A 14,114-nucleotide genomic window follows, 5' to 3' on the forward strand; every position below is an offset into this window, starting at 1 on the left:
GCAAGACAACAATATCCCTAAGTAGCAACGGCATACCATGCCATCATGTGAATAAGGGCAGAATCAGTACAATTTTTTTTCCATTTCAATATTACTTACTATCAGTCATCGTCTCTCACAAATTCACTGTCTAACCCTGTGACACTGTTCCCCTGAAAAAAAAGCATTAAAATAGCTCTCTTGGCTGCAAGTCTGGCTTTGAGTGTCATCATTTCTCTTTGACTTGTTTCACAATTTTGATTTACATTTCTATCACAGCACATACAGTATAATCTTGTACTTATTTTGAATCATGCATGGGGCTAAATATTATGCTGTTCCAGCACCTCAGCACCCATAGACCTTCACCCGTTGTGCCAGGTGACCAGTATACCTTAAACATGATGTGACCCCTTAAGAATTTACGTCAGTATCTAGAAAACCTTAATTCATACACTTCTTGGGTTATATACGGAAGCCCTGAAATAAGATACTATCTCATACTATCTAAGTATGAGATAAACTTTGGTTTTGGCCAACAATGCCCGAAAAAAGAAAAAGAAATTCACCTTGCCTTTCATGGCTTCCATAGTAAGATACAACCTCTAGTTCTGAAAAGTGAAGTCAACCCAGAAGTTCCTTTAACCTGCATTAATTTTTTTACGTCAGCAGGAGACTGCTCCACTTGAAGAAATTAAACCCTATTGTAAGAAAGTTTATGAGTAAAGTTTCCTTAATGAAGCATGATGTTTATTATAAACTTTGTTCTTTAAACATAACTAAACGTATTTGTATTAATATATATATATATATATGTACAGCAGTAAAATTATCCTAATAGATAATATTACTGCTGTCGCAAAGAAGTCTGGTTTGACAATAAGTTATGTTGAACAACGCGCCACAAAGCTTGTGCAATCCTGTTTTTATCACCTTTGAAGTAGTTCTAAAATATGTGACACGTTCCCTCAAAATTAGTCGGAAGTCGTGGCCGCCTGTTCTTGTAAATACGAAAAAAAGTGATTTTGGGCTGGTTTGGGGTTTTATGCGTTTCTGAATAAGTAAAGTCTCAGCTTTAAGACTATGTTAACATTCATATGAAATTCAAATGATAAGTACAGTTTTTAAGCTCTTAAACGTAATGTTGTCAGAAAGTTGTTTGCGGCACACAGCTGTTTACAGACAAAGGCTGAATTACGTGATTGTCAGACAGTGGTTGAAGATCGTTAGCTTAAATAGATGGATTAATTGGACGAGTACATTTTAAGACTTTTCAATTTAATCATAGTCAGAGGTGCTACATGTGATGATAACTGGACAGAGTTAATTATGGACTATTTCACCGCACCGGTAGGTGATGAGAAGAGAGGACAGAGAGATGACCGGGCCTTCCGACACGGACACGGACGGTCTGACTAACGTTAGCCAAGATAATGCCGGACAGAGATTGAGTTGGAGGAAGATGAGGAGGAAGATATTGCACTGATGGATGAGCCAATGATAGCATACAATGTCTCTGACTGTAGTTATCTAAGGACAGTGTTAAAAAGACTGCGGTAGCTCGGGAGTACAAGTGGAGCCACAAAATTCACAATGGTGACGCCTGCTAGCTGTTGTTTTCACCGGAAGTGCTTATAGTTTAGCTACAGAATCCTCTTTTTCTCTGTTAGTAAGGGCTAATTAACACACTACAGCAGGCAAAGAAAGCAGCTAATAATGCTGTGTGATAACGTCAGTGTGTGTAACGTTAGCCCAGGTGTAGGCGTGTCAGGTGTGTGTCTCAGGTGTCTACTGTCTCCTATGAATTACCTTTCTTAACATAATCAGGAAAAGCAGTGTTTCATTCACTCAAAAAAATGTTGTCTTTGAACATAATCCAGGCAGTGATTACCTTATCAGCACACAATGGAAGCTAATTATTAGGGCCACAGGGCAATGGTCCGAGTACTGGTCCCACACAGCAATAGCTGTAGGGACCAGTGCTCAAGGAGCTCCCAGAGGAAATTTTCTAGTAAAACAGTAATATAAAAATATTTAGGCTATAACAAAGTAAACAGCCAAACATATGGTAAAAGTACAGTAAAAGTATTGTTAAAAAGATCTGATATGGTGAATCATAAACTGTATGGTGAATATGTTATGTTTCTGAATATGGGGCTGAATTAATTCCTGTGCAGTCTGTCTATCAGTGAATACACTGATCATATTGAAGCAATAATACGGAAATGATCAGGCCTCATTCCACTATGATTCAATATGATTTAGCCAGCCCAAAAGGTTTGTGATGACTGGATTTTTCATTTATGCTATCCTGTTTTGTAGATGAAAAACATTTGGTCCATCTTTGGAAGCTCCCATATGACTGTCAGAGGATACAGTTTGAGAAGCCAGCAACACCAGAGGACTTCCTTGATGCATATGACAGTTTAATAATGAAATAATAATAAATAAATATGAAATAATATAAAATATATTCTGTATTATAATTATATTAAAAGGGCAATTGTCTGTAAAAATATTTTTAATAAGGTGGTTATGCACTTGTAAGTACATGTAAGTACATGTGTGCATGTGGCTCAACATTTAATATTTTATTAATATTCTTCATATTATTATAATCAAATTCTGTATTACATCATATGTACAGTATATTTGTTCATATTTATCTGTAATATATTCCATATGTTAGAATAATTGTCTACATGGGCTTCGAGGCCTGTACTGTATTGTGTATGTGCTCACATGCATGTGTAATGTGTGACTACACATACAGATGTAGGGTATCAATCAAGACAAACGTTTGATAACAGTCAAACTTTGGATTAGCATATCTCATGGAATGTTTGGTGTAGAAACATAATGTTGGTATTGACATGAAGCTGAGAGTCCCCTCTTTGCAGATAAATAAAAATGTTTACCTTTTAATATTTGTCATTTTGAACATTCTCTTTCACAAACAGTGGTGTATAAACTACAGCACAGTTTCAGTCAAGCACATTCAAGTATATTTACCTTGAGAAATCCACACCATCAATTTTGGTATTGACATGAAGCTGAGAGTCCCCTCTTTACAGATACATCAAAATCTCAAAATGTGTTTCTGGGTAGATGTGACTCAAATTGATGGAGCAGGTCACATATGATCTATGCTAACTTTTAAAGACACAGAGACCATTTTACATGCTTTTATCTCATCACGCTTCGATTACTGCAACAGCAAACACACACACACGCACACACATGCACACACACACACACACAGGTTTATGTTTACCTTTTAAAATTTGTCTCATCATAATGTACACACACCGGCAGTAGCCCCCGTGGCCCTTTCAGAATTTCCCCAGAGGAAATGTTCTAGTTCATTGTTGTCCTTCTCTGTCTCTCTCACGCTCCTTATTTCCTCCCGATGTATCTCTATCTTCCTCCGTCCTCATGTTTCCTCCCCCTTTGCCTCACCTTCTCCCCCCTACCCCTTCACCACATTGCCTTTTTTCCCTATCAAGTCCAGTTTTTTTTTTTTTATTTCTATGTAATGCATTACATTTATTTTGTAGGAGATATATTTATTTGCATATGCCTTACAAAAGAACTCTATTTGTTTGAGTAAACACTGGGTGTGCCGCTTTGAAAGAAAAATACATAAAATTTGTTTCTTCAAACAGGGTGTCGATTCCTCAAACAGTTGTCATCATTATTTGACGACAAGTATAAAAAGAATCGGTCTCTGTGAGACATGCACATCGCTTCCAGGTCTCCAAAGGTTCAAGGTAAGTCTTTGGTAGAATCTATCAATTTTATTCTATGCTCTATTTTCCAAATGCGAGTTGTAAGAAAATTTTGAACCAAATCAGGTATGACTTCATATTACAACTGGGTAATTACAAGGCAAAAATCATAAATGTGTAAAAAGTAATATTTTTTAAGATCTGAAGGTCTGAATGTGCTCTGGTTGAAGAGTTTGTCAGACAATTTTATACATGCTATTATAAAAACAAGCTTTCAGATTACTCTCTATTGTATGTTTCAGCACAAAGCAGAAGAGAAATAAAAAGTTTTATTTTAACTGGAAATTTTTTTTTTCATATTACCAATGCTTATTTTGAATATTCCCTTTTGTGTTCTTGTGGTCATGTCACATTTTTTTCTAGATATCCTTGAAATATGATACATGATGAGAACTCTTTTCAGCATGTTGCTGGCACATCATGATTGCTGTTCAAACATATTGTTAATGTTGTTAAATGGTTAGGTTTACGCACCAAAATCAGTGTCTTAAGGTTAGGTACCAAAACCACTTTCCTATGGTTCGGAGGGAAAAAAAGGACAGAGTAAGGTCTAAAAAAAACTTCCATACACAACTTCAGTGGTCTCCAGGATAAAGTCCTGGGTTTGTTTGTACGATTCCCCACACCTACAGCAAGCTATGTAGCAACCTCTTCCCACTCAAATGTTAAATACGTCCCCAATTTAAAAAAAATATAGGGATGTTGTGAAAAACCTAAATAAAACAAACCCTAATCCATGCTAATCCTTTGTCACATATATTCAATTAAAAACTGTACAAAGACAGTATAATTTATGTTCAATCGTGAACTTGTGTTATGGTTCTATTTGTGTTTTACACAGCTTCCCAAGTTTTCTTGAAAATGGAGTTTTAAAATTCTACACAGTCCATTGCAGTTCTGGCTTGTATTTTTTATTAACCTCACAATTTATCATGACAAGGGACAAGTGCTATTTAAGGAAACAAGTGCATGCATAAAATGGCAATGGCATGCATAGGTGAAGTTAAGGCTCTGGGTCCCTTCCTTATCTCAAAATTTACAAGTACATGTCTTTCTTGTGCATATTATGTGTATGTGTACATACATATTTGCATATATCTGTGAACCTGCTCCACAGGATGATGACTCCAGCTGTGGTCTTTGTCTTGTTGGCTGTTCTGGGACAGACAAGTGGCAATGCTGGTGAGATGATTCTTTTAATTTGTTCAATCAAATATTGATAATTTCCAAATTCATTCAAATTTTTTAAAAGATATTTATGCCTTTCTCAATCTATGTTCCATATCAAATTTCATACCTAAACTGGTGATTTGTGTCTGATAGATGACTTTGAACAGAAATTCACAGTCATGTTTAATCAAAGCATTCCCTCCTAATCACATTTGGCACTTCAGGACCTTTTGCTGTGATATTTTACTGCACTCAGTAGCCCAACACGTCAAACTGTGATGCACCACTACAGTTGCAGTTATAAAAAGATAGTTAGCAATGTGAATTAAATCAAAACCAGATGGTTAGGTGTATGCAAATATCATGGTATAGGTTAAAATAAGAATTTATATTATGTACATAGGTTGACCAAACACACTTATGTAGTTTCCCACTACAAACAAACTGCAGTCTACTGTGTGAAAGTCGTGTTTAAACCTATTCACCCCATCCTTCTCCCTTCACAGATTTTAATCACAGTAAAAGTTTGATCAAATTTACTAATTGCCTGTTCTTTGGTGGCTTAGGTCATATAAAAACATGTCATACTCTTGTGCCATTCTCAAATCATTTTAATACCAAATATCGTAACGTTATCCAGGTGCCAATATTGCTAGAGGTGGAAACGTGACTGAGTCCTCCGTGGCGAGGAATGGTGGCCCTGAGAGGGCCATTGATGGAAAACAGATATCATGTAGCCACACAAATCGTGATCAAAATCCATGGTGGAGACTGGACCTCCTGAAGACGTATAAAATAAACTCTGTCACCGTCACCAACAGAAACGATTGTTGCCACGATAGAATCAAAGGTGCTGAGATCCGCATTGGAAATTCCCCTGATGTCAATGATGGTTCCAGGTAAAAGCACTGGAATTATCTTCTTATAGTTTAAATAAGTGTAAGGAACTTATTGAATGGCATACCTTCATAGTTTGCTGACATAACTCCATATTTACCACAACAAAAGCATAATTTGTGTCATTGTAGTCGTACTGTTGAGATATTTGCATAATTTTCTTCAGGTAACACAGTTTTACTTCAAATTTTTCTTTTCTTTTCATTCAGATGTGCTGTTATCGCGTCTTTAGGACTTGGGGCCACCAAAACGTTTGAGTGTAAAGGACTGGTTGGCCGTTATGTAACCATTGTGATTCCAGGAAGAAAAGAATACCTGGCACTGTGTGAGGTGGAAGTCACTGGTCAGCCCTCAGGAGACATCACTCCAACTGGTGATTTGCACCATATATCATATCAAATAGATGGTTTTCAGCAAAGAGTCACAGTAAAAGCTTGATCAAATTTACTAATTGCCTGTTCTTTGGTGGCTTAGGTCATATCAAAACATGTCATACTCTTGTGCCATTCTCAAATCATTTTAATACCAAATATCGTAACTTTGTCCAGGTGCCAATATTGCTAGAGGTGGAAAAGTGACTCAGTCCTCCGTGGCATGGAATGGTGTCCCTGAGAGGGCCATTGATGGAAAACGTGATACCATCTATAGTCAGAGTTCATGTAGCCACACAAATCGTGATCAAAATCCATGGTGGAGACTGGACCTCCTGAAGACGTATAAAATAAACTCTGTCACCGTCACCAACAGAAAGGATTGTTGCCACGATAGAATCAAAGGTGCTGAGATCCGCATTGGAAATTCCCCTGATGTCAATGATGGTTCCAGGTAAAAGCACTGGAATTATCTTCTTATAGTTTAAAAAAGTGTAAGGAACTTATTGAATGGCATATCTTCATAGTTTGCTGACATAACTCCATATTTACCACAACAAAAGCATAATTTGTGTCATTGTAGTCGTACTGTTGAGATATTTGCATAGTTTTCTTCAGGTAACACAGTTTTACTTCAAATTTTGTTTTCTTTTCTTTTCATTCAGATGTGCTGTTATCGCGTCTTTAGGATCTGGGGCCACCAAAACGTTTGAGTGTAAAGGACTGGTTGGTCGTTATGTAACCATTGTGATTCCAGGAAGAAAAGAATACCTGACACTGTGTGAGGTGGAAGTCACTGGTCAGCCCTCAGGAGACACCGCTCCAACTGGTGATTTGCACCATATATCATGTCAAATAGATGGTTTTCAGCAAAGAGTCACAGTAAAAGCTTGATCAAATTTACTAATTGCCTGTTCTTTGGTGGCTTAGGTCATATCAAAACATGTCATACTCTTGTGCCATTCTCAAATCATTTTAATACCAAATATCGTAACTTTGTCCAGGTGCCAATATTGCTAGTGGTGGAAAAGTGACTCAGTCCTCCGTGGCATGGAATGGTGTCCCTGAGAGGGCCATTGATGGAAAACGTGATACCATCTATAGTCAGAGTTCATGTAGCCACACAAATCGTGATCAAAATCCATGGTGGAGACTGGACCTCCTGAAGACGTATAAAATCAACTCTGTCACCGTCACCAACAGAAAGGATTGTTGCCACGATAGAATCAAAGGTGCTGAGATCCGCATTGGAAATTCCCCTGATGGCAATGATGGTTCCAGGTAAAAGCACTGGAATTATCTTCTTATAGTTTAAAAAAGTGTAAGGAACTTATTGAATGGCATATCTTCATAGTTTGCTGACATAACTCCATATTTACCACAACAAAAGCATAATTTGTGTCATTGTAGTCGTACTGTTGAGATATTTGCATAGTTTTCTTCAGGTAACACAGTTTTACTTCAAATTTTGTTTTCTTTTCTTTTCTTTTCATTCAGATGTGCTGTTATCGCGTCTTTAGGACCTGGGGCCACCAAAACGTTTGAGTGTAAAGGACTGGTCGGCCGTTATGTAACCATTGTGATTCCAGGAAGAAAAGAATACCTGACACTGTGTGAGGTGGAAGTCACTGGTCAGCCCTCAGGAGACACCGCTCCAACTGGTGATTTGCACCATATATCATGTCAAATCGATGGTTTTCAGCAAAGAGTCACAGTAAAAGCTTGATCAAATTTACTAATTGCCTGTTCTTTGGTGGCTTAGGTCATATCAAAGCATGTCATACTCTTGTGCCATTCTCAAATCATTTTAATACCAAATATCGTAACTTTGTCCAGGTGCCAATATTGCTAGAGGTGGAAAAGTGACTCAGTCCTCCGTGGCATGGAATGGTGTCCCTGAGAGGTCCATTGATGGAAAACGTGATACCATCTATAGTCAGAGTTCATGTAGCCACACAAATCGTGATCAAAATCCATGGTGGAGACTGGACCTCCTGAAGACGTATAAAATAAACTCTGTCACCGTCACCAACAGAAAGGATTGTTGCCACGATAGAATCAAAGGTGCTGAGATCCGCATTGGAAATTCCCCTGATGTCAATGATGGTTCCAGGTAAAAGCACTGGAATTATCTTCTTATAGTTTAAAAAAGTGTAAGGAACTTATTGAATGGCATATCTTCATAGTTTGCTGACATAACTCCATATTTACCACAACAAAAGCATAATTTGTGTCATTGTAGTCGTACTGTTGAGATATTTGCATAGTTTTCTTCAGGTAACACAGTTTTACTTCAAATTTTGTTTTCTTTTCTTTTCTTTTCATTCAGATGTGCTGTTATCGCGTCTTTAGGACCTGGGGCCACCAAAACGTTTGAGTGTAAAGGACTGGTCGGCCGTTATGTAACCATTGTGATTCCAGGAAGAAAAGAATACCTGACACTGTGTGAGGTGGAAGTCACTGGTCAGCCCTCAGGAGACACCGCTCCAACTGGTGATTTGCACCATATATCATGTCAAATAGATGGTTTTCAGCAAAGAGTCACAGTAAAAGCTTGATCAAATTTACTAATTGCCTGTTCTTTGGTGGCTTAGGTCATATCAAAACATGTCATACTCTTGTGCCATTCTCAAATCATTTTAATACCAAATATCGTAACTTTGTCCAGGTGCCAATATTGCTAGTGGTGGAAAAGTGACTCAGTCCTCCGTGGCATGGAATGGTGTCCCTGAGAGGGCCATTGATGGAAAACGTGATACCATCTATAGTCAGAGTTCATGTAGCCACACAAATCGTGATCAAAATCCATGGTGGAGACTGGACCTCCTGAAGACGTATAAAATAAACTCTGTCACCGTCACCAACAGAAAGGATTGTTGCCACGATAGAATCAAAGGTGCTGAGATCCGCATTGGAAATTCCCCTGATGTCAATGATGGTTCCAGGTAAAAGCACTGGAATTATCTTCTTATAGTTTAAAAAAGTGTAAGGAACTTATTGAATGGCATATCTTCATAGTTTGCTGACATAACTCCATATTTACCACAACAAAAGCATAATTTGTGTCATTGTAGTCGTACTGTTGAGATATTTGCATAGTTTTCTTCAGGTAACACAGTTTTACTTCAAATTTTGTTTTCTTTTCTTTTCTTTTCATTCAGATGTGCTGTTATCGCGTCTTTAGGACCTGGGGCCAACAAAACGTTTGAGTGTAAAGGACTGGTCGGTCGTTATGTAACCATTGTGATTCCAGGAAGAAAAGAATACCTGACACTGTGTGAGGTGGAAGTCACTGGTCAGCCCTCAGGAGACACCGCTCCAACTGGTGATTTGCACCATATATCATGTCAAATAGATGGTTTTCAGCAAAGAGTCACAGTAAAAGCTTGATCAAATTTACTAACTGCCTGTTCTTTGGTGGCTTAGGTCATATAAAAACATGTCATACTCTTGTGCCATTCTCAAATCATTTTAATACCAAATATCGTAACGTTATCCAGGTGCCAATATTGCTAGAGGTGGAAACGTGACTGAGTCCTCCGTGGCAAGGAATGGTGGCCCTGAGAGGGCCATTGATGGAAAACACATATCATGTAGCCACACAAATCGTGATCAAAATCCATGGTGGAGACTGGACCTCCTGAAGACGTATAAAATAAACTCTGTCACAGTCACTAACAGAAACGATTGTTGCCACGATAGAATCAAAGGTGCTGAGATCCGCATTGGAAATTCCCCTGATGTCAATGATGGTTCCAGGTAAAAGCACTGGAATTATCTTCTTATAGTTTAAATAAGTGTAAGGAACTTATTGTATGGCATACCTTCATAGTTTGCTGACATAACTCCATATTTACCACAACAAAAGCATAATTTGTGTCATTGTAGTCGTACTGTTGAGATATTTGCATAGTTTTCTTCAAGTAACACAGTTTTACTTCAAATTTCGTTTTCTCTTCTTTTCATTCAGATGTGCTGTTATCGCGTCTTTAGGACTTGGGGCCACCAAAACGTTTGAGTGTAAAGGACTGGTCGGCCGTTATGTAACCATTGTGATTCCAGGAAGAAAAGAATACCTGGCACTGTGTGAGGTGGAAGTCACTGGTCAGCCCTCAGGAGACATCGCTCCAACTGGTGATTTGCACCATATATCATGTCAAATAGATGGTTTTCAGCAAAGAGTCACAGTAAAAGCTTGATCAAATTTACTAATTGCCTGTTCTTTGGTGGCTTAGGTCATATAAAAACATGTCATACTGGACCACTGGAATTTTCTACTCAGATTTTAAATAACTTTAAGGAACTTATTGAATTGCATACCTTAATAGTTTCCTGACAAAACTTTTCCAGAGCAATAGCATCATCTGTGTCTTAGTAGTTGTACTGTTGAGATCTTCTGGTAACACAGTTTTTCTTTAAATTTTGTTTTGTTTTCTTTTTATTCAGATGTGCTGTTATCGCATCTTTAGGACGTGGGGTCACCAAAACGTTTGAGTGCAAAGGACTGGTCGGCCGTTATGTAACCATTGTGATTCCTGGAAGAAAAGAATACCTTACACTGTGTGAGGTGGAAGTCACTGGGATAGAATCAGATGAATCAGATGATTCCAATGAATATGCCTGTGGCTGAGATAAAAACATCTTCACTCATGTCCACTAAAGCTTATCTATGCATTTTCTTCTTTTTTTCCTTCAATAGAATGCTTATGGGTATGGTCACTGACCTTTATAGTAAAGTTTAATTGATGTCCATTTAACAAACTGCTAGGCCACTCTCTGCAAGATATGTTGTTGCTTTACAGTACCAGATTTTAATGTCACTCATACCTGAACAGTTGTTTGAGGTTGTCACATGTGATATTAATGAACTCTTCTTGATAAAAGTTTTCTGTGTTTATTGCTTGTATGTTTTAAATACGTAGTTCAACATTTTGGGCAGGTTTACTAAAGTATAGTCTAGGTTTGTGTCTACATGTTCAGTTGAGTTTGGTCTTCAGAAAGGTGCAGGTTAAATCTAAGTTAGGAACTTGATTTTAGACCTGTGCAGAAATGACACTTTTGATGTACAGACGTGTGTGTGATTAATCATCTAAGCAAGACAACAATATCCCTAAGTAGCAACGGCATACCATGCCATCATGTGAATAAGGACAGAACAGTACTAATTTTTTTCCATTTCAATATTACTTACTCTCAGTCATTGTCTCTCATGAATTCACTTCCTAACCTTGTGACACTGTTCCCCTGAAAAAAAAGCATTAAAATAGCTCTCTTGGCTGCAAGAATCTGGCTTTGAGTGTCATCAGTCCTCTTTGACTTGTTTCACAATTTTGATTTACATTTCTATCACAGCACATACAGTATGATCTTGTACTTATTTTGAAATCATGGGTGGGGCTAAATAATTATAAACTTGTTCTTTAAACATAACTAAACACTGCATTGTGCATCGGTTTCAGAAGCCAACGGCCATGGCAAAGCGTTGGTACCTACACACATAAGTAACAATGCAAAAATGTAATTATTTCACTGATATTCTTACTTGTCCAACAGGAAGTTTTGTGTGTCTGTTAATAACTTTATGTCTTCATTTGCTGCAGTGAAGAATGGTGTGCCACAGGGGTCTGTCTTAGGACCAATTTTATTTTCATTGTATATGTTTCCCCTTGGTCAAATCATTCAAAATCACGACCTATCTTCTATCATTTCCTGACCTATCATTTCTATACTGATGACACACAGCTGTACCTGCCTATCAGACCCACAGACCCCAGTATGCTGAACTCATTGAACAGCCTCCATAATGTAAAAAACTGGATCTCACAGAATTTCCTTCAACTGAACGCAAAAAAACAAAGATCCGTGTTATTGGTTCCCAGCACATGGCTGTATTTGTATTAATATATATGTGTATATATATATATATATATATATATATATATACAGCAGTAGTATTATCCTTATCGATAATATTACTGCTGTCGCAAAGAAGTCTGGTTTGACAATACGTTATGTTTTGAACAACGCACCACAAAGCTTGTGCAATCCTGTTTTTATTACCTTTGAAGTAGTTCTAAAATATGTGACGAGTTCCATCAAAATAAGTCGGAAGTCCCGTCCGCCTGTTCTTGTAAAAACGAAAAAAGTCTCAGCTTTAAGACAATGTTAACATTAATATAAAATTCAAATGATAAGTACAGTTTTTAAGCTCTTAAACATAATGTTGTCAGAAAGTTGTTCGCGGCACACAGCTGTTTGCAGACAAAGGCTGAATGACGTGATTGTCAGACAGTGGTTGAAAATTGCTAGCTTAAATAGATGGATTAATTGGACGAGTACATTTTAAGACTTTTCAATTTAATCATAGTCAGAGGTGCTACATGTGATGATAACTGGACAGAGTTAATTATGGACTATTTCACCGCACCGGTAGGTGATGAGAAGAGAGGACAGAGAGATGACCGGGCCTTCCGACACTGACACGGACGGTCTGACTAACGTTAGCCAAGATAATGCCGGAGAGATTGAGTTGGAGGAAGATGAGGAGGAAGATATTGCACGGATGGATGAGCCAATGATAGCATACAATGTCTCTGACTGTAGTTATCGAAGGACAGTGTTAAAAAAACTACGATAGCTCGGGAGTACAAGTGGAGCCGCAAAATTCACAACGGTGGCGCCTGCTAGCTGCTGTTTCCACCGGAGGAGATGGTGATAAGATGCCACCAAGTTAAAGAGATTACTAATGTTAAGTGCTTATACTTTAGCTACAAAATCCTCTTTTTCTCTGTTAGTAAGGGCTAATTAACTCACTACAGCAGGCTAAGAATGCAGCTAATAATGCTGTGTGATCACGTCAGTGTGTGTAACGTTAGCCCACGTGTAGGCGTGTCAGGTGTGTGTCTCAGGTTTCTACTGTCTCCTATGAATTATCTTTCTTAACATAATCAGGAAAAGCAGTGTTTCATTCACTCAAAAAAATGTTGTCTCTGAACATAATCCAGGCAGTGATTACCTTATCAGCACACAATGGAAGCTAATTATTAGGGCCACAGGGCAATGGTCCGAGTACTGGTCCAGTACAGCAATAGCTGTAGGGACCAGTGCTCGGGGCGATACTGTTATACTGTGGATTTTTTCTTCTCATCATAGTGTACACACACCGACAGTAGCCCCCGTGGCCCTTTCAGAATTTCCCCAGAGGAAATTTTCTAGTTAAACAGTAATATACAAACATAATTTCTTACAAAGGTGAGGAGATATTTAGGCTATAACAAAGTAAACAGCCAAACATATGGTAAAAGTACAGTAAAAGTATTGTTAAAAAGATCTGATATGGTGAATCATAAACTGTATGGTGAATATATTATGTTTCTGAATATGGGGCTGAATTAATTCCTGTGCAGTCTGTCTATCAGTGAATACACTGATCATATTGAAGCAATAATACGGAAATGATCAGGCCTCATTCCACTATGATTCAATATGATTTAGCCAGCCCAAAAGGTTTGTGATGACTGGATTTTTCATTTATGCTATCCTGTTTTGTAGATGAAAAACATTTGGTCCATCTTTGGAAGCTCCCATATGACTGTCAGAGGATACAGTTTGAGAAGCCAGCAACACCAGAGGACTTCCTTGATGCATATGACAGTTTTATAATTAAATAATAATAAATAAATATGAAATAATATAAAATATATTCTGTATTATAATTATATTAAAAGGGCAATCGTCTGTATATATATTTTTAATAATGTGGATATGCACTTGTAAGTATGTGTAAGTACATGTGTGCATGTGGCTCAATATTTAATATTTTATTAATATTCTTCATATTAATATAATTAAATTCTGTATTACATCATATGTACAGTATATTTGTTCATATTTATCTGTAATGCATTCC

The sequence above is a fragment of the Centropristis striata genome, chromosome 8 (genome assembly GCF_030273125.1).
Source record: "Centropristis striata isolate RG_2023a ecotype Rhode Island chromosome 8, C.striata_1.0, whole genome shotgun sequence".
In the NCBI taxonomy this organism is placed as follows: Eukaryota; Metazoa; Chordata; class Actinopteri; order Perciformes; family Serranidae; genus Centropristis; species Centropristis striata.